Genomic DNA, 22298 nt, shown 5'->3' with positions numbered 1-22298 from the left:
GAGGTGGAAACCCTAACTCGTGTATTGGATGTGTTTACGCGGTAGCCGGGCAGGAGATTATATAGGCTCGGGAAACCCTAGGCAACGTGGGCCACGCCCACGTCGCATGAACGTTTCGAGTCGGTTACAGATAGCCCAAGATCCGGGAGCGACCCGAACCGACTAACTGCGACGCGTCCGTCTAGGACTCCGTTCGTTTTTCCGAGCTGCAAAAGTAAGGAAAGTCTCGGCTCGAGGCTCAATCCACTCACCACGAGCGCGGCGCGCGTCGTGACGTGTCGTGTCGTGTCGTGTCGAGACGAGCGAGCGAGGAGGAGGAGGAGCGCTCGTGTAGCACTCCTCTTCTCACTCACTTACTAGTGGTGGAACAACCCACCTTATAAGGTGGTCTAACTTCCTCCCAACTTTCCATGTGGGACTAAACTTCCCACCTCTTGCCACTCCCTAGTGAGCTGCCACCAACTTGGGCTCAAACTCACAAGGCTGCCACTATGTGGGCTTTGAGATTTATAGGAAAAACTGAAATCTAATTTGGGCCACTAAAAGTGGGCCCAATATTTCAACAATCCCCCACCGGATCTCAAATCCCATTTAGAGATTTACCAATACTCGCTGCTTGTTTATATACCGAGTGTTTCAGCGGAGACTCGTTAAGTTGAACTTCCGCCTAGAACCTTAAGCTACATCCACTCACACTTGAACAATGGACTAAGCCTTGAATTGCAAGTTTTGCGTGAACAGGGTTTCACTCAAAGTCATGACCAGTACATGGCTGCCAGTAGCCTACCCCGTGGGTGAAGCATATGCGTCATACTTCATGGTCTCTTCATGAGTTTACTAGAGATCACCCAAATCTCATAGATTGCGACGTTTAACAATCGGACTCATATAGGTGTGTTATTTCAAGAATGCTCTGTAGGACAGCATCTTTGCTAAAATAGCCAACATAAACACATTAAGGCTTGTTGCCAACCTGCCTTACCGCAACTGAGAGTTGTGCATCTTCACATAGAGAGGGTTACATAATACTCTCCTCAATTAAACCACTAGTTTGTTCTTTCCAGGTCCTAATTCACGGGATCTCCGATCACAAAGGTTGGGTTACCACTATGGCGTAACATCAACGGGTCTCAAACCCATCTCCCTCGATGCACTCTCTATCACATTACGTGATAGTCCCTTTGTAAAGGGATCTGCCAGGTTTTTGTCTGTTTGAATATATGTAACAGTTATTACTCCGGAGTTTCGCAATTTCTGACGAGACTTCAAACGTCTCTTGACGTGTCTTGATGACTTCGCGTTATCCTTAGAATTGTTCACTTTGACAATTACGGTTTGATTGTCACAATTCAGAAGGATTGCCGGAACAGGTTTTTCAACCACGGGCAAGTCCATCAAGAGCTCACGCAACCATTCCGATTCAACGGTGGTTGTGTCTAAAGGAGTAAGTTACTGCTTCCATAGTTGACCTCGTCAATATGGTTTGCTTACAAGATCTCCATGACAACTGCGCCACCTCCAAAGGTAAATACATACCCACTTGTGGCGTACGGATCAGCTACATACGAGATCCAATTTGAATCACTATATCCTTCAAGCACAGCCGGGTGCCCTGAATAGTGAATCCCATAACTCATTGTACCACATAGGTAGCGCATGACCCTATCAAGTACATGCCAATGATCAGTACCCGGGTTTGACATGAACCTACTCAACTTGCTAACGGCAAAAGAGATGTCGGGTCTAGTCGCGCTCGCTAAGTACATGAGTGAGCCAACGATCTGAGAATATCTCAATTGATCTATGGCAATCCTCCGGTTCTTGCGTAGTGTCACACTGGGATCATAAGGTGTTGAAGAAGGCTTGCTATCAATATAGCCGAACCGGCTCAAGATCTTCTCAACATAATGGGATTGCGTTAGAGTAATCCCACTCTCGTTCTTAATCAGCTTGATGTTCAGAATCACATCAGCTTCTCCCAGATCTTTCATATCAAAGCTCTTTGACAAGAAAGACTTGACCTCGTGTATTACTTTCATGTTTGTACCAAATATCAGAATATCATCCACATACAAACATAGTATAACGCCTTCGCCCCCACCATGGCGATAGTAAACACACTTGTCAGCCTCATTGACAACAAAGCCTACAGAAGTCAAAGTTCTGTCAAACTTCTCATGCCATTGCTTAGGTGCTTGTTTCGGGCCATATAAAGATTTCAGCAACTTGCACACCTTTCTTTCTTCACCTTTTACTACGAACCTATCGAGGCTGATCCATATAGATTTCCTCTTCCAACTCTCCATTAAGAAAAGCTGTCTTTACGTCCATTTGATGAACGATAAGACCATAGGAGGCAGCCATGGACGGTAGTACTCGAATGGTGGTAAGTCTAGCGACAGAGTGAATAGGTGTCGAAGTAATCTTCGCCTTCTCTCTGTGTGTAGCCTTTAGCTACAAGCCGCGCCTTGTACTTCTCAATAGTACCATCAGGTCTTAGCTTCTTCTTGAACACCCATTTGCAGCCCACAGGCTTGCATCCATGGGGTCGTTCTGATAGCTCCCAAGTTCCATTAGAAAGAATCGAGTCCATCTCGTTATGGACAGCTTCTTTCCAGTCATCTGCATCTGGAGATGCATATGCCTCTGCAATGGACGTGGGAGTATCATCCACAAGGTACACAATGAAATCATCACCAAAGGATTTTTCAATCCTTCGTCTCTTGCTCCGTTTAGGAGCTTCATTGTCATCCTTCTCAGTAACAATCTCATGTGATTGTTCAAAGTACTCATTAGATGTACTAGACTCAGGAATTATCTTAGTAGAAATTCTAGCAATGCTATGCATATCTTTCATAGGAAACATATTCTCAAAAAATGTTGCATCACGAGATTCCATAATAGTATCAACATGCATATCAGGTACCTCGGATTGAACTACTAAAAATCTATATCCTACACTCCGCGGAGCATAACCTAGAAAGATACAATCCACTGTCTTTGGTCCGAGTTTGCGCTTCTTGGTGATTGGAATATTGACTTTCGCCAAACATCCCCATGTGCGCAAATACGAAAGTGATGGTTTGCGTGCGGTTTTTCCTCTCGGCAACCCCGTTTGATTGGGGCGAATAGGGAGGCGTCCTCTCATGAATAATGCCATGTTCCTCACAGAATTCATCAAAGATTTTAGGAAAATATTCACCACCACGATCCGACCTAAGACGCTTGATCTTTCTCTCTAGTTGATTTTCAACTTCGGCCTTATAAATTTTAAAGTAGTCTAAAGCTTCATCTTTAGTTCGCAACAAATAAACATAGCAAAATCTAGTCGCATCATCAATCAATGTCATGAAATATCTCTTTCCACCTTTTGTCAACACACCATTCATCTCGCATAGATCAGAATGTATGAGTTCTAGAGGTGCCAAGTTTCTCTCCTCGGCCGCCTTGTGAGGCTTCCGAGGTTGCTTTGATTGCACACAACTATGGCACTTTGAACCTTTGGCAATGGTGAAATTTGGAATTAAACTTAAACTGGATAGCCGAGACATTAAACCAAAATTAATGTGACATAAACGAGAATGCCAAACACTTGGTATCATCACTAACATTGCCACAAATATGGTTCACGGACTTATTACTTGAAATCGGAAAGCGAAAAGCGGAACAAGCCTCCGCACTCATAGCCTTTACCAATAAATTGTCCAAACTTGGAAACAACTACTTTATTCGACTCTAAAACAACCTTAAACCCATCTCTGCATAGAAGGGAGCCGCTAACGAGATTCTTGTTCATAGTAGGGACATGCTGCACGTTCCTCCGCTGCACGATCTTCCCCGAAGTGAACTTCAGATCTACCGTGCCAACACCACGAACGAAGCATGTGACCCATTCCCCATCAAGACGGAAGAATCCCGGGCGACCTGGTAAGAAGTGAACATGGAGATGTCAGCACACACATGAACATTAGCATCTGTATCAATCCACCAACATGGAGATTGAAATACCGAAAAGAACGAGTAAAGAGATTACCGTACCCATCAGCATTGCTAGCGGTCACCGTGTTGACTTGCCTTGCCTTTTTCTTGCGGTCTGCCCTCTCCGGACGAGTCCTTAGAAAAGTGGCCAGTCTCTCCACACGTAAAGCAGCTCGGATCTGCTTTGTTTATCATCTTCTTCTTCTTGAAGGTTGTAGTCTTCATAGGCTTATTGAAGGAGGGCTTGTTATTCCCTTTGTTCTTCGTTGTAGGGTTTCTTCCGCACCATGTTGGCGCTAGACTGACCCTCTCCTTTCTCGGTATTATCCTTAGCCCGAGCTTTCTCCTCAACATCAAGAGATGCTATCAGATTTTCAACCGATATCTCCTTGTCTCTTGTGTTTGAGAGTTGTGGCAAAGTTCCTCCATGAAGGGGGCAACTTAGCGATGATGCATCCAGCCACAAACTTGTCGGGTAAGGCACACTTAAGGAGTTCAAGCTCTTTCGCAATGCACTCGTATCTCATGAGCTTGTTCGACTACGAACGGTTGTTAACCATCCCGATGTCATGGAAGCTCTCCATGATGTACGGTTCACTGCACTGCATCGGTTGCACCGAATTTAGCATTCGGTGCATCCCGGAGCTCTTTACCATCCGTTAAGTGCATGTACACATCACACGGACGATCAGCAAGAATACTTAGAACGCATCCGACGAAGAGAGTATTGTTTTCCTTGAACTTGTTCTGATCTTGGTCAGATATAGTTCCTTCGGGTAAACCATCGGTAACTTCGAACACTTTCGGATGAGTAAGCCGGAGCATGGCCTTATACTGCCACCTCTTAAAGTGCACACCGGTAAACTTATCCGGCCTCGGTGCATCGGAAAAACCAGCCATTGTTAACTCAGGAAATTGCCTACAATTAGGTTTTTGGATTGTTGGATAATTAGGCACAATTTCCATGATTAATTCCAGAATATAAAACATGATGACAGCAACTACTAACATGTGAAACTCGAACATACTAGATGCATTAATCAACATGAGTAGCAGCAGCGCAAACGGTAAAGCATCCATCGCTAAACAGATCAAGATATGTCGCACGTACCGATCTGGTGGTGGTGGCGGTGGAGGTGTAGCAGACGATGTCGCAGCAGTAACATTGTTGATGACAACGTTGTTGACGACGGGGACGACGGGTCGAAGTAGACGGCGTTGAAGACGACGGTAGGCAGCACCGCCCGACTTGGACGGAAGGCGACCCGTGATGAAGAGCTTGAGCGGTCGCGCGGAGCGCTTCCCAAAAACCTAATTCGCCCTCTCCCGTACGGGATCGCAAGGACGATCGGTTCCGGAGACCTGCTCTCCCGTTCGCCGATGCACGTCGGCTCGCGGGATGGAGTAGACTACGATGGCGGCTCAAGCAGAGAGAGGTGGAAACCCTAACTCGTGTATTGGATGTGTTTCTGCGGTAGCCGGGCAGGAGATTATATAGGCTCGGGAAACCTACGTCGCACGAACGTTTCGAGTCGGTTACAGATAGCCCACGATCCGGGAGCGACCCGAACCGACTAACTGCGACGCGTCCGTCTAGGACTCTGTTCGTTTTTCTGAGCTGCAAAAAGTAAGGAAAGTCTCGGCTCGAGGCTCAATCCACTCACCACGAGCGCGGCGCGCGTCGTGACGTGTCGTGTCGTGTCGTGTCGAGACGAGCGAGCGAGGAGGAGGAGGAGCGCTCGTGTAGCACTCCTCTTCTCACTCACTTACTAGTGGTGGAACAACCCACCTTATAAGGTGGTCTAACTTCCTCCCAACTTTCCATGTGGGACTAAACTTCCCACCTCTTGCCACTCCTTAGTGAGCTGCCACCAACTTGGGCTCAAACTCACAAGGCTGCCACTATGTGGGCTTTGAGATTTATAGGAAAAACTGAAATCTAATTTGGGCCACTAAAAGTGGGCCCAATATTTCAACAGTGCTGCCATGTATTTTTTCATGCCAACCTCTAGCAGTAACGACCACTCAAGAGGACGCCATCAGGACTACGTCAAGAATCTATCATGCTACCAAAAGAAAAGTTTGAGTAGTGCCCGTAGTTGTATCAATGTGGCTTGTAAACTATAAGCTCAAATGCCTTAAGTGTACAAAATTTTGCAACCCAATTCTAATTTAAAATGAGAAGGGCCACCAGAGCACTCACAGTTTCATATGCAAATTCCAGCTACCATTGTTCACCAGATGGTATTAACAAAATGGCATAACGCCATTGTGCTCTTTACAAATTGGACTCGATACCTAGTACAAAAGCTCATAATATATGCAATGCCAAAACAAAAAAGCAAGGAAACACATTTCTGTAAAAATAGGAAATTAAAAAGTATGATAATAACTCCTAAAATTGGTACACTAACAGTAAGATAGTTTGTTGTCTAGCAAGGAATCATCTGCAAGAAAAGAGTCACTCTAAGTTGTCTGCGAAAATAGAAAGTACAAAATCTGTTCCGAGAATAGTTTATCCACCCAAAACATCAGATGCATAATCTTAATTTATGCACTGCGTATTTCAAACTGAACCAGAAGCTCACACAAATGTGAGGGTAGGATAATCATAAGAACAGTGATATATCAACTTTATCATTGGAAACAGATAGGGGAAAGGCAATAAACTCTTCGTCTATAACCTTCATCGTCATTTTTTTCTCTCCAGTGCTGGTGAGTTGGCGGCTTTATTAATAGAGAACAAATGAAAAATGTGAACATATTCTTCACGATATATAGTGAAAAAAGAATCAATCAAACCACATTTAAAGGAACAAGACTGAATTTGATCGGCATAAATAATATACTGATGTTTTCTCTTTTTCGGGAATTCAAACAAAGCTATATTGTAACAATTTGGAGTTTCAGGTTTCCAGTTATAGCAAAAAAAATAAAGCCAACACATTAACTACATCGCTCGGTATAATCAGAAGCATAGGATTTTCCAGATCTCATGAAAAAATTCTGTAAGCAAGTGCCATAGATCCAACCCAAATTACATACATGGCAGATGACAGTGAACACGGGCCTAGATAGTGTGGACCTTCTGATTTTATGAAATGGATGTACTAATTGCATAAAAATAAGAACAAGAGAATTGCAAAGGACAAACATATATGGGAATTTTAACTGGACACTGTTTGTTTCACAAGATACAAATGGACAACCTCATACAATTTGAAAAATAAAGCTATGTTGATTTCATGAAACATGAATAATATATATTGATCCATTAGATACTGAAATCTCCATTTGTTTTACTTCTCAGAGATTGACTTTTAACTGCACCAGCTGATTTAGACAGAATAACAAACAAAGGTTATTATTTTTCTTACCGACAAATCATTGACTACATCTCTGATAGTGAAAAATAAACGTGACCATACCGAGCTCTTGCAAGGTCTCCATCTGCGTGATGATGGAGACAAACTTGTCGAAAGCATAGTTTGTCATGTGATAATTCTCATCTGCGTTAGGCAAAACAAATCAAAATCACATGCACCTATCACTGAAACTTATTATGGCGAGGATGTTCATAGTGAGATGCCCTGACCAGAGCATCCCCAATCAAGTTCACAAGAAAAATATATTTATGAGTACACGCAAAGAATGTGGCAAGTTCTGAATCATATCCTTTGGTCTAAAAGGTAAGTACTTACTTGAAATTCTGAAACAATCCGGTTAATTAGCACTCTTGGAGGAGGGTAGTTGCTCAATTCTAGGCAGCCAACATGCATCTGAGCCAAAATATAAGTACTTGCTTGAAATTCTGAAACAATCCGGTTAATCAGCACTCTCGGAGGAGGGGAGTTGCTCAATTCGAGCCAGCCAACACGCATCTCAGCCAAAAGATGAGGTCCTCCTCTGTTTCCGTGACTAAATCCACCTGCAACAACATCAAGAACAATATATAACGCGATGATGGCCAGATCCCAATCCAATCAAGGCAAGCACGTACTCCACAAGAAATAGGGAGAGAAGGGAGAAAAAAGACAGGCCTTTCTACTCGTTGATGGTACTACCGCTGCTTGTGTTCTTCATGGGTTTCTTCTTCGTCCCCGTGAGAAGCACACCCATAAGCAAAGTGATGCGCGAGGTGCTCCGCAGTCGCTGTCGTGGTCGCCGCTCATTGTGGCGATCTCCTACAAGGCATCATCTGCTGCCAAAAGACAAGAAGCAAATCAAGGCGGATAGGGGCGATTGTCGCGTCTCTCTTCCCATCGCACGAAGCGGGCAAATGAGGTCGAGGGTGCTTACCCCGTAAGGTCGGCTATGCAGCCTGCTCTGTCTCCCTCCGATCCATCGCGCTCCCATCCTGCAGCCATGTCTCCAGAAGTAGCGCTGATGCTCTAGGCCGAGCGGTCATCTACAGTGGTCCCCCCGCGAGGCCGGAGACGGAGAGGGCAAGGCGAGACGGTGAATGGGCCGGAAATTGACACCGTGAGGAGGGGAGAGGTGGCATGAGATGGGGGGAAGGAGGGAGGCCTCGCCACGTTACTCCCGGTGCTCGCCGTCCTCGCATACCTCCCCCTCGCCTTCAAGGTTGTGCACCCACGCGCCATCTCCGGCTTCTTCCTGCCTGGCTCACCGATTTCAAGCTTTTCCTCCTCGCCGCCTGCTAGACCCTTCCGCTACCCGCCTTCGTCGACGTCCCCTTCGGCTGTACGCTTTGCATAACTACCTCGACCCAGCGGTGGAGTGAACGACTCGGCCTCCCAGCCCTCGTTCCGCCGCGAGAGAGCCCCGTAGGAGAAGGCAAGCTGGGAGAGGATGGAAAATGAGAGTGCGGGCAAGGGGGGTGCGGCGGCTAGGGTTTCCATCGGGGGTTTTTGTCTCAGGATGCGCCATCGCTAACGAACGGTTCGGATCGTCGCGGAGCTCGTTCTCAGATTGAACGGCTGATAACCCTTAGATGCGTCGGCACAGTAAAAAGAGGTCTTTTGCGCTGCGGACCAGGTCCTTTATCGTGCGACACTGGGTCTTTCATGCGTGAGGGGGATACGTACTTGCTTGTTCTCAATTTACAAGTGGTAAAGGCGACATGTAGCACCATACTGTGAACCTGTGATGCGCTTGGCCGACCAAATGGTCATTTGCCGTGATATTTGGAAAGACACACGACGAAGGTTCCGTGTCTTCACTAGTCATGCACACGACAAAGGTTCAGGGCTAACTGCCATGTACGCACAAAATACACGTCACAGATTTGAATCTTTGCCGTGCGCTAGCAGAAAACACACGGCAAATAATTTTTCCGTTAGCACCGAGCCGGCCGTGAAGTCAGTTTACTTTGCCGTGTTGACGGCAAAGGTTTTGACGACAAAGGTTCAGACGGCCTTTGCCGTGTTCTTTAATTAACCACACGGAAAAGTGCGTTCCTCTTTCAGGTCGGCTCTACGATTTGGAGGACCCTAGGCAAATCTACACTACTTAAAAAGGACGAATGCGTTCCCTATTCTGCCTGCATCCCACTACAGCTAACTTTCGTCGTTCTCGTCGCGCTACCATTCCGCCCGCGCCTACGTGGGCCGCGTCAACATGGGCCGCCCTAAGTCGCTCGCCTTCCCTTCCATCTACACGCCGCCACCCACGAGAACTTGGATGCCACCTCCGTCACCGAATCCCCACCGACGCATCCTCTCTATGCCCCAGCGCACACCCGCGACAAACCCTAGCCGCATCAGCTTGGGCTCGCCGGCATGGTTCCGGCGTCGCCGCGCCTTGGCCCTTGGGCTCCCCGCGGAAAACCCTAGCCGCATCAGCTCGGGCTCGCTGGCACATGGTTCCGACGTCCCCGCGCCTTGGGATCCTCGTCGTTGTGGCGCTCTCCAGCACCCACGCGGACGCGCCCGCGAAACCCTAGCCGTGGGGCTCGGGCTCGATGCACGGCTCACGCGCATGCGCCTCAGGCTGGTCTCCTGGCTCCGGATGTCCCTCCTCGGCGACGAACACGGCGTATGCCCTTCATATGCGATCTCCCACTAGGCGCACGGATTCACCGCACCATCGTGCTGTCGCAGGTCGAGCTCGTGGGCAGCAAGAGAAACATGCACGCGCTCGGGAGATGGCCTCCTCCACGCTGCAATTCGTCCTCTTGCCGTGGCCGAAGATCGACGCCGCATCCGTCTTCCTTCCAGATCAGGCCAGGACATCAGCGGCTTCTTCTTATGAAGGTATGAATAAGTTCGCCTCCTTCAAATTGTCTGTTCGAAGCGTTTCCTGCTGAAACTCAGCGGATGAGGCCGGTGATTATCGGAATTTGCTTTACCAAATCATCAGAATACAGAGGGCAGTTGTGTTGTGTGTGGTGTGCCTAGCCATCGCTATCCAAATCAATAATATGGGAAGGAGAAGGAGTATTTGGCTAGATCAATTTCTATTTGGTTGATGACCTCGGAGTGGCGTCAATGTCGATTTTGATTTGACGCAGTGGTGTTCCTCGGAGTGGCATCAATGTCAATGTTGTTGGAGCATTCATATTTATTGTTGTTATGGGGTGGCATGTGGACTATAGTTTCAATTTTATGGGTGTATTATTTGGTAGATGCGATAGAAGTTCATGCCTTAACTGTCAGTATCTGCAACATAGAAGTTTTTGTGTATTTAGTTTCCACCAGTGCAGTTTGCTGGAAAAACTGTTTATTGGAGCACCATGGTTATTTCTGTTTAAACATTCCATCTCATATTACTTATAGCAAATGTACATATATCTTTCTAGATTTATGATCATTGCTATCTTGGATAGTTCAAACAGCTTGTTAGGTTGAAGCCTAACAAGTACAGTTGTGCTATAGAGATACTCTGAATTTATCTATGAAGTAACATTATCTGTTCATTATTGGTAGCTATACGATCGCCATTCATTATGTCATATTCTGACTGCGGCTATACTTGATGTAAAATGCTTTCTAATAGATTTATGATCATTGCTATCATGGATAGTTCACACAGCTTCTCAGGTTGAAGGTCGACAAGTATAGTTGTGTTTTTAGAGATATTCTGATTTTATGAACGAAGTAAAATCATGAGTTGGGATTATTGGTAGCTATGGTATGATCACCATTCAAGATATGTACTTTGAAGAAGTGAGCCTAGCTCACTCGGTTAGGGAAGTGGATGTACAACCCAGCCACCCAGGTTCAAATCCCCAGGGACGCGAATTTGGGTTCTTATTATTTAAAAACAAAAATCACTGTAGGGGCTTCCCCTACCGTATTCCTTTCAAAAAAAAAAGATATGTAATTTGATTGATAATAAATTTGTAGCAGAGTGCGAGAGAATATATGATGATATTCTATACTTTTGCCACATTGCCTGATTGGGTTGAGAAAATTAGATGGTTCTTCACTGTTTTTCATCTGGGAAATGTTATCTAGCCTACACACTTATACACGTTCTTTTCACTGCCTCTCGATAGTGATGTGCAGTTCACCATTTATATCATTTCGAAATGGTTTGTGGTGTTGTTCATCTATACCCCAGTAAAGATTGTTGTTCTAAAAAAACTTAGTTTGTAGGCTTCCAGCCAACTCACCGTGGCAATTTATGGTGGTTTCCTCGGAGGCATAAAGTTATCGTTTTCAGGGACAGGTCTAGCTTTATTACTTCGTTTCTTGGTTTCTCTCTTTCGTGATTTGTGTAATTCTTTAAATTTATATATCTTTCCTTCATGTATTAGACTGGATTTATGTAAATAATTAGTGGTAAGTTTAAATGAGATAACAAAAAGCATTTGTGATCCCCTCTGAGATTAGCCCATTTTGATTATGTATCACCAAATCTCGATGAGAACCAGACTGATGTTGATTCAAACACTGCACGGGAAGTTGCTTCAAGATTGTTAAACAGAGGAGAGTATGGGACGAGGATGATCTCCATCAGTAGTACTTGTCAACAGCGGCAGGCCCAGATGCATGCATGTGTTGTGATCTTGCCTTTATATCGTTTTGCTGCTGGACAATAGAATTCTCACATTATGCGTAGGTACATAAATATATCTCATTTCCACCAACTACTGTACACTGCCCTTTTATACACGTCAAGGATTTTACCTGCAAATTCAGCTTCAGCTTCATCTTCGTCATCTGTCGGATCGTGTAATGTTGAACTTTTTTGTTGTTGTTAAGAGCATGATCTCGGAAGGATCCGCATATGAAGGTGGGAATGAAGCACAAGCTCCTCAAGGTACTCTGCTCACACTGTTTTAAATTACACGTTCATACTAGATTAGAACTTAGTTTCATGCCAACATTTGGGGGTAATGTGTTTTGGATTTTCTGAGTTTCATGCCAACATTTGGGGTGATTCTTCCCGGTGATTTCCTAAAAAAATACGTACTTAATTAGAGAGTTTAGTCATGCCTGCTTGTTGACGGCTTCGTGGGGGGGGGGGGGAATAGGCCGGTCGGTTGCTGCATGTTTTCTGTCTCCTCCACGGATTACCGAACATGTGGTACTAACACTTCCGGGTTGAAAATTCGGTGTGGACTGCTAATGCGATCACTGGTGTTGTGATCCACAGCTATTCGTTGTGGAGTGATAATGCGATCACTGGTGTTGTGATCGACAACTTATCAATGAGCTATCTATTTGGACTTTCCGACTAGAATTGGTGCAGTTATATTAACCCAGGCTATACATTTGACTACTCTCCCTTTTCTTGTGTACAACAGGATGTTTACAAAATAATAACTTCAGGATCAAGTGACATTTCCGAGAATTGGTGCAGTTATACATTTCCTTGAGCAGATTCATCGGAGTTTTAGTAAGTATATGTATCCACATGTTTATCAATCCCTTTTCCGTAATAGGCTATATGTATAGTGGGATCCTGAAGTGGTCCTGGGGTCATTTAGGTAGATTATGAACATTTGAGTTCATGGTGTGCACCATCATGTCTCCTAAATGCCATACAGTTCTATCATTTCACAAGGACATAGCATTTTCTGCATTGAGGCCAGGGTTAACACAACAAGGTAAAAAAGAATTGGTCAGAGACTTAACTAAACTAAACGTCAAAATTTGAAAACACTATATAAAATAGTATGCTATAATTAGTAGTGTTACAGTTCAACAAACAATATTGGAGCACGTGAAAATAGGTCGGCTTTGTCTGCCATTCACGTCATAACAGTTACCTTTTTTTCCTTTGCTTAACTGGGGAGGGTCATTTATTTTTCAGAAAGAATAATCAGGGAGATGCGATGTGATGACTACCTTGTATCATTCTTGTCTATGAAAAGAGTATTGCGATTGCATCATTTTTTCGGTCCTCATATATCTGCATTGTCTTGAATTTATCATCTTTCAGTCAAAGAAACTGATTTTTTTAGAACCAGAGATAGCCCCATTTGCCAGGTACAGCTCTAGGCCAATTCTCCTATATTCTATTCACACGAGTGATTTCAACAATATTAAGATCTCATATGCATGTTTGATGGATCATAATAGCAGCCCCTTGCTTCTTTCTTTCAGGTTCATGCTGAGTTATAGTATATGTTATGTTGGCTGAGTATAACGAAGTGCTTTCCACGAGAAAACTCAAGGGGTGGGAGGGCTAGCATACTAATAGCACAACGTGTGGACTAATCTGTCGTTTCTTTGGACACAAATTAGCTAGAAAGATAAGAGTACTAATACATATTCTAACCTCTAAAATTCCAAGTGTCAGACCAAGTTATATCATATCTGAAGATTTGCCAAAGAAGTGTCAGACCAAGTTTTATCATATATGAAGGTATGCCAAAGAAGTGTCATACCCAGTTGTATACATGCAAGTGAGTTATTTACTGACCTTGTGCATTTCTCTTGATCATTCTTATATTCTTTAAATGGTAGAAAAGGTGTTACCACCTGTAGTGCCACATTTGGCACCAACAACCAATGTCTTGGGTGTCGTTTTGAACTCTTCAAAAAAAAAGAAGAGTACGGAACTTGGTGATCTAGCTGTGGACTGTGGTGATCTAGACGTGCTGGCGTACATTGTATACTATACAGGATCTGTAAAGTCTAGCATACAATCCTTTTTCTTCTACTGCTGATTTGATTGTTGTATTTCTATCTCTGTACCTTACTTAAACCTGAAACGCCATCTGCACAAGAAAAATGGCATTGTAATCATTTTCGGTTTGCCCAGGGGTTGAAAGTGATTCTAGATAATGCGGAAAGTGTACTATCTGTTCTGAAATTTGGATTGTGATATGTAAGCTAATGCTATTATTTTGGCAACATGTTAAGGTGATAAAATGGACATGGCATTAAAAATAGATGTCCGGGTACCAAACTATGATCCGCGGTCATTTAGTTACCGAGATGCGCGGCACCTGGAGTTTTAGTTTATTAATTTTTAACACCCTTGTAGTTCTTCGTGGTCTCTCCTTTTGATCCCGTCAGCAGCGCAATGTCTCCTTGATGATCTCCCCTCCACGAAGAAGGGAAGCTGGCTATTAATGTGTTCCCTTTAAAAATAAAATAAAAACACTATTGTATTGAGGAGCACTATAATCTGCATGTAGCTATTTACTTCACTTGAAACATTTTCTTTATTTCAGGAGTCAGGGCACGGTGCGATCTGATATGAAAAATTCCTTGTATGGTTTTTTTAATCTTCTTTTTGGATTTATATTAATTGTTCAAATAAGTTCTTCATTTGTGTGTGTATGGTTTAAAAATGCAATTGAAATAATTAGGTTGATGTTTCAAGAATATTTTTAAAAATGATGTACTTATTCATTACAATTTGAATGTGCTTTTTTTTTCTTTCTAAAAGTTGCCTGCTCACAACAGAATTACTCTTCGCATCCATGCTTCACTTGCACGTGCACGTGTTGAAGCTATGCATGTCTCACGTGCAAATTTTAAAAATAAGGCTTGTGAGACAACACAATTGCTTTCTTTTCATCTGTTTGCCTACTATGGATGTCGCTACTCTGCTTTGTGACAATCAGCTAGCAGTAGGTGTGATATAGACGTACCCAATAGTCAGTACTTCCTCAAGTTCTATCCAAATTTTCTAAACTATGAGCAACCCTATTTTGCTTTTGAGTAATCTTGACGCATCTTGCTTCACGAATATTAATCAATCACTTAACTTTCTTGAAAAGATGACCATACGCCGATTTGTTGCGGTTATTCTCTCTCACAGCCGATACCACCAATGCACAATCGGTTTGAATGATGATTGGTTCCTCCGACCACTTATGAGCTAGAACTAAACCCTCCATCATGGTACTTACTTCTGTTTCCATGGTATCATTGCAATGTTGCAGGCAACGGTGAGCTGAGAAGATAATTGATCCATTTGAGTCTCTCAGTACCATACCTGTACTAGCCCTTCCTTCCTCATCAAAAGAACCATAATCTTTGTATTTTAACCACACTTTTGATTTGTTTATGTGTGATGTCGCTCGTCCGTGGCAACGCACGGGCATATTTACTAGTTCTATAAATGGACCTAATTTAAACTGTGTGCATGTTAGATGGGCTTAATTTTTTTTCTTCTACCTTTTTCTATATGCACTATGTCAAAAATAATGGGCCCCCGTTTTGGTTGGACCCCGGACCGTCGCACTTCTTGCCCTGGGTCAGAGCCGGCCCTGACCTCCTTCGCAAACTCGCGCGATGCCATCCCTAAGTTGCCAGGTTAAACTCGTGTAGCCCTGGCAAGTTTTTATTTATTTATTTTTCTTTCGGAGAAAACCAACGCTGTTGCTGGTTTTGAGGGCTGGCTGGGATGGCGTCATGCGGCGGTGACAAAATTTGAACGTCCGCGTGCGATTTCCGTCCAAGATTTTAGATTTTGGACGTGGCTAGGCAGCATCCACCCCATCCGGGTGCCCGTTTGTCATTCCTAGTATTCGTACTAAAAAGGAAAGTCCTCCCGTCCAAAAAGGGAATGTTTATGACAATACATAGAGATCACCCGGTAAACGTTGCATGTGCATTTAATTTCAGACGAATAAAATTTTAAAAAGACATAACTTTTAAACCGTGTGTCAGAATTACATTTCGTTTTCATCGTTAGGTCTCTCACAACAAGATCTTTGAAACTAAATCCCATTTGTATATATTTTGATAAACTTTTTTTTGAAAACCAACTCAGTTATTACCGAAAAGCAACTCTAGTGTTGTGGTGAAGCAATTTCGTATAAAGAATTGGTTACACCACTTCTTATTTATATTTTGTAACAACTTTATTTTTGAGATACGAAGTTAAGTTAACAAGTTAACAGCTATTAACACTAGCTGGTAGACAACTTAGACACGGTGATACACAAGTTAATGATAATGGAGCCCAACTTCACCATATTAGTGCTAGACAACTCAGTACTAGTGGTACACAACTTACGTGTGGTGCTAGCAGACTTAGTGCCGGTGCTAGGGAACTTAGCCGTGGTGTTAGCCAACTTAGTACTAGTGGTAAGCAACTTCAATGCCGTGGTAATCATCCCCACCGTTGGCAAATTACGCCAGATGCAACTTCACATATGGGGTATGCAACTTAGCACTAAAGTGTTGTTGCGGTCAGAAACCCACCGGCGGGCAGCGACGGGCAACACCGTAGAGCCGGGAACAACTCAGGGCTGCGGCTGGCCCCGGTCCCTCAGAGCGACGGTCCGCAAAGCCTTCTGGTCACACGTCCGATGCTGTCGCAAGGGCGTGCCACCTGACCTATACCTGGTCAGGAAGGTGTTGGATGATGCCTCGCTTAGTTTCCTGCATGGCATACACGTAAATGTTAAATACGAGCCTCGATCGGCTCTCAGGTTATCATGTGAATCGGCTCAAAGAGCCGATCCACCCATGATTCGTACGAGGTGTACGAATATATGGTGGTCCTGCTTGATCAAGATAAAGCTAAAGCGATCTACGACGATTTAGGGTTTTCACCGCATAATCGGATCATCCTACTCACGGCTCGGGCCTCGCGCTCGCGTACGGTGATCGTAAGCCGATCCTAGACAGGGCCGAAAAACCAACACGAGGTTGATCCCCGGAACATCCTGTCTAGGGCTAGCAAACTACACCCTACACGCCGCTGGATCCTCCAACCCTTTGTAAGGCCTAACTATTGCGGATATTAAACTAATCCTTGAAGAACAAGGAGCAACCGTAACGGATCGGATCTACTAAACAATGATCAAGCGGGGTGCCGCCCCTACACCTAAGATAGGTGTAAGGGCGGCTAGATGTATAAGGGTTGCACTACGACAGCATATGATACGAAGAACAATGCTAACCCTAACACATCTAAGATAACTACGTTGCTCGCCATCAAAAAGGCTTCAGTACGAGCAACGCATGAACAACGTAATAAGCTTATGCTGCCTAGATCGCAAGATGCGATCTAGGCAGCATGGTGCTTACCGAAAGAAACCCTCGAGACGAAGGAGTTGGCGATGCGCCGAGATTGATTTGTGGTGAACGTTGGTTGTTGTTTATTCCATAAACCCTAGATACATATTTATAGTCCGGGGGACTTTCTAATTCGAGCGTGCACCTAATCGTGCACGGGTAAAACTCTAACTCCTAACCGACACGTATCCTACTATGGTACAGATACACGGGCAATTAGCCCAAACTTGGTACACAAGGCCGATTCATGTATTTCTTCTATGTATATATCTTCAAGCCCATCTCCAATCGCGGCCCACTTCTAATCCGGTCAAATTCTGGTGATAACACATGCCCCCCTGGTTTTGGAAATGACATTTCCAAAATCATCACGCTTTCTTTCGTCGGGTCATGTCGTGGCAGAGCAGAACCCGCCGCAGAATCCTTCATCATGATGCCCTGCCCTTTCCACTTCTCCACGTGGCCTCGCGAAATTTTTACGTTGGGCACCACTTCCTCGGAAACTGCTGTGGCATTGAATCTCCCTCATATCCCCTTTTATTTAACCGTTCTAAACAGTTTGCTTCTCCTTCATCCTCCTCGCATTAGCACCCAAAACCCTCCTGCGCCACCATGTCTTCTTCCTCCTCCTCCTCTTCCGGTCTTTCCTACGGGTCTTCCTCCTCCCGCGAGACGCCGGAGGACATCCGCGCACCAGAAGAATGGGACCAGGAAGACCACGCCTCCTCCATCCGGTCCGAGGACGACCAGTCCTTGACCAGCGGGGATGAAGATCTACGAGTTCCTCGCCGACGGGGAACTGGAATCGAAAGCGAGGATGACCAGTTCCCCTGGGACGGCTGCCCCTCCTCTGAAGAAGAGGAAGAGGAAGACGACGACGACGACTCCCTCGAGGGCTACCCGCCGGCGAAACGCCTCCGCATGTGGTGGGACGACGACAGCAGTGATGATGGAGAGGAGGATGAAGCTCCCGTAGAGGGCTACGGGAGCAGCGACGAGGAGCCCATCGGCAGTAGTGCCGATGAGAGCTCCGAAGATGACGACGAGGGCAGCGATGGCCCGTAGATTAGGATCTACTAGTGTAGGCCTAGTAGTAGTAGATTGGTCAATAGGCCCTTCTTTTGTTCTTCCTTCTTTGAGCAATCGGCTCTTTCTTTGTAAGAAATCCTGTTCATTAATGAAGAAGTTTCCCCAATTTGATTTTGCCGATTTCTTTTAAACCGATTCTCAATGAGCCGATGGCAACGCATCGGTCTCTCATAATCCGCCCTTCATCTCTTCGACCACGGGGTGATTGCAATCTTGGTCAAAGCTCAATAAGCCGATGTCAGCGCATCAAGCCTTCATGAACTATCCTTCATCATTTCGATCAATGAGTTTGAGCTCTGCTGGATCACCACCCTTGACGAAAATCACGACGCAGGACTAGCCGATGGCCACCCAATCGGCTTTCAAAAAAGAGCATCCACCAGGCCAGCTGCCCCCCGAGTCTCAGTCAAGGCGAAATAGAGACGAGGACACGCAATTCAGACAAATGGACCTAGGTTCACTCATGTCTGAGAGAACTTCCGTGCAGAGCCAGCCAAAGCCGATCACCCTTCTGATACGTCTCCAACGTATCGATAATTTCTTGTGTTCCATGCCACATTATTGATGTTATCTACATGTTTTATGCACACTTTATGTCATATTCGTGCATTTTCTGGAACTAACCTATTAACAAGATGCCGAAGTGCCGATTCTTTGTTTTCTGTTGTTTTTGGTTTCAGAAATCCTAGTAAAGAAATATTCTCGGAATTGGACGAAATAAAAGCCCGGAGGCCTATTTTCTCACGAAGCTTCCGGAAGACCGAAGACGAGACGGAGAGGGGCCACGGGGTGGCCAAACCCTAGGGCGGCGCGGCCCCACCCCGGCCGCGCCGGCCTGTGGTGCGGGCCCCCGTGCCGCCTCTCGACTTGCCCTTCCGCCTACTTAAAGCCTCCGTGACGAAACCCCCGATGCCGAGAGCCACGATACGGAAAACATTGCCGAGATGCCGTCGCCGCCGATCCCATCTCGGGGGATCACGGAGATCGCCTCCGGCACCCTGCCGGAGAGGGGAATCATCTCCCGGAGGACTCTACACCGCCATGGTCGCCTCCGGAGTGATGAGTGAGTAGTCTACCCCTGGACTATGGGTCCATAGCAGTAGCTAGATGGTTGTCTTCTCCCCATTGTGCTATCATTGTCGGATCTTGTGAGCTGCCTATCATGATCAAGATCATCTATATGTAATTCTATATGTTGCGTTTGTTGGGATCCGATGAATATAGATAATACTTGTTATGTTGATTATCAAAGTTATACATGTGTTGTTTATGATCTTGCATGCTCTCCGTTATTAGTAGATGCTCTGGCCAAGTAGATGCTTTTAACTCCAAGAGGGAGTACTTATGCGCGATAGTGGGTTCATGCTGCATTGACACTGGGACGATGACGAGAAAGTTCTAAGGTTGTGTTGTGCTTGTTGCCACTAGGGATAAAACATTGATGCTATGTCTAAGGATGTAGTTGTTGATTACATTACGCACCATACTTAATGCAATTGTCCGTTGCTTTGCAACTTAATGCTGGAGGGGGTTCGGATGATAACTCTGAAGGTGGACTTTTTAGGCATAGATGCGGTTGGATGGCGGTCTATGTACTTTGTCGTAATGCCCAATTAAATCTCACTATACTCATCATGATATGTATGTGCATGGTCATGCTCTCTTTATTTGTCAATTGCCCAACTGTAATTTGTTCACCCAACATGCTGTTCGTCTTATGGGAGAGACACCTCTAGTGAACTGTGGACCCCGGTCCAATTCTCTTTACTGAAATACAATCTACTGCAATACTTGTTTTTACTTTTTTCTCTGCAAACAATCATCTTCCACACAATACGGTTAATCCTTTGTTACAGCAAGCCGGTGAGATTGACAACCTCACTCGTTTCGTTGGGGCAAAGTACTTTGGTTGTGTTGTGCGGGTTCCACGTTGGCGCCGGAATCTCCGGTGTTGCGCCGCACTACATCCCGCCGCCATCAACCTTCAACGTGCTTCTTGGCTCCTCCTGGTTCGATAAACCTTGGTTTCTTTCGAGGGAAAACTTGCTGCTGTGCGCATCATACCTTCCTCTTGGGGTTGCCCAACGAACGTGTGAAATACACGCCATCAAGCTCTTTTTCTGGCGCCGTTGCCGGGGAGATCAAGACACGCTGCAAGGGGAGTCTCCACTTCTCAATCTCTTTACTTTGTTTTTGTCTTGCTTTATTTTATTTACTACTTTGTTTGCTGCACTAATCAAAACACAAAAAAAATTAGTTGCTAGTTTTACTTTATTTACTGTCTTGCACTCTATATCAAAAACACAAAAAAATTAGTTTACTTGCATTTACTTTATCTAGTTTGCTTTATTTACTATTGCTAAAATGGCCAACCCTGAAAATACTAAGTTGTGTGACTTCACTAGCACAAATAATAATGATTTCTTATGCACACCTATTGCTCCACCTGCTACTACGAGCAGAATTCTTTGAAATTAAACACTGCTTTCTTGAATCTTGTTATGAACAATCAATTTTCTGGAATTAGTTCGATGATGCTGCTGCCCATCTTAATAATTTTGTTGAACTATGCGAAATGCAAAAATATAAAGATGTAGATGGTGATATTATTAAACTAAAATTGTTCCCTTTCTCATTAAGAGGAAGAGCTAAAGATTAGGCTGCTATCTCCGCCTAAGAATAGTATTGATTCATGGACTAAATGCAAGGATGCTTTTATTGGTAGATATTATCCCCCTGCTAAAATTATATCTTTGAGGAGTAGCATAATGAATTTTAAACAATTAGATACTGAACATGTTGCTCAAGCTTGGGAAAGAATGAAATCTCTGGTTAAAAATTGCCCAACCCATGGACTGACTACTTGGATGATCATCCAAACCTTCTATGCAGGACTAAATTTTTCCTCGCGGAACCTATTGGATTCAGCTGCTGGAGGTACCTTTATGTCCATCACTCTTGGTGAAGCAACAAAGCTTCTTGATAATATGATGATCAACTACTCTGAATGGCACACGGAAAGAGCTCCACAAGGTAAGAAGGTAAATTCTGTTGAAGAATCCTTTTCCTTGAATGATAAGGTTGATGCTATTATGTCTATGCTTGCGAATGATAGGACTAATGTTGATCCTAATAATGTTCCGTTAGCTTCATTGGTTGCACAAGAAGAACATGTTGATGTAAACTTCATTAAAAATAATAATTTCAACAACAATGCTTACCGGAACAATTCTAGTAATAACTATAGGCCATATCCTTATAATAATGGCAACGGCTATGGTAATTCTTATGGAAATTCTTACAACAATAATAGGAATTCACCCCCTGGACTTGAAGCCATGCTTAAAGAATTTATTAGTACACAAACTGCTTTTAACAAATCTGTTGAGGAAAAGCTCAATAAAATTGATATTCTTGTTTCTAGAGTTGATAGTCTTGCCTCTGATGTTGATCTTTTGAAATCGAAAGTTATGCCTAATAGTGATATTGAAAATAAAATTGTTACTACAGCAAATGCCATCCAAGTTAGAATTAATGAGAATATAAGATTAATGGCTGAACTGCGTGCTAGGTGGGATAGAGAAGAAAATGAAAAACTAGCTAAAGAGAAGAATATAGCTAAAGTTTGGACTATTACCACCACTAGTAATGCTAATGCTACACATGTTGCTGCACCTCCTACTCATACTAATAAAAGAATTGGTGTTAGCAATGTTTCCACTTCTAATGCAAAGCGCGAAAACCGCTCGAAACTCGCTAAAACTGCTGAAACTGCACTGTGATAAAGCTGCTGAAATTTTTTCCAACATTGGGGATGATGATCCCATTGCTTTAGAT

General features: G+C 44.3%; 1 long non-coding RNA gene across 1 annotated transcript; it reads right to left on the bottom strand.

Annotated features, from left to right (window-relative positions):
- Window positions 1-6922: 6922 nt before the first annotated feature.
- LOC124684480 lies at window positions 6923-7860 on the bottom strand. The gene is made up of 3 exons (XR_006997042.1): window positions 7680-7860; window positions 7407-7487; window positions 6923-7311 (listed from the first exon to the last, which is right to left on the bottom strand). It is a non-coding gene; the product is annotated as an uncharacterized LOC124684480 (long non-coding RNA).
- Window positions 7861-22298: the final 14438 nt, after the last annotated feature.

Source organism: Lolium rigidum, chromosome 1 (genome assembly GCF_022539505.1).
Source record: "Lolium rigidum isolate FL_2022 chromosome 1, APGP_CSIRO_Lrig_0.1, whole genome shotgun sequence".
NCBI lineage: Eukaryota > Viridiplantae > Streptophyta > Magnoliopsida > Poales > Poaceae > Lolium > Lolium rigidum.
The sequence above is the reverse complement of the archived record's forward strand: the minus strand, read 5'-3'. Positions and strand labels throughout refer to the sequence as shown.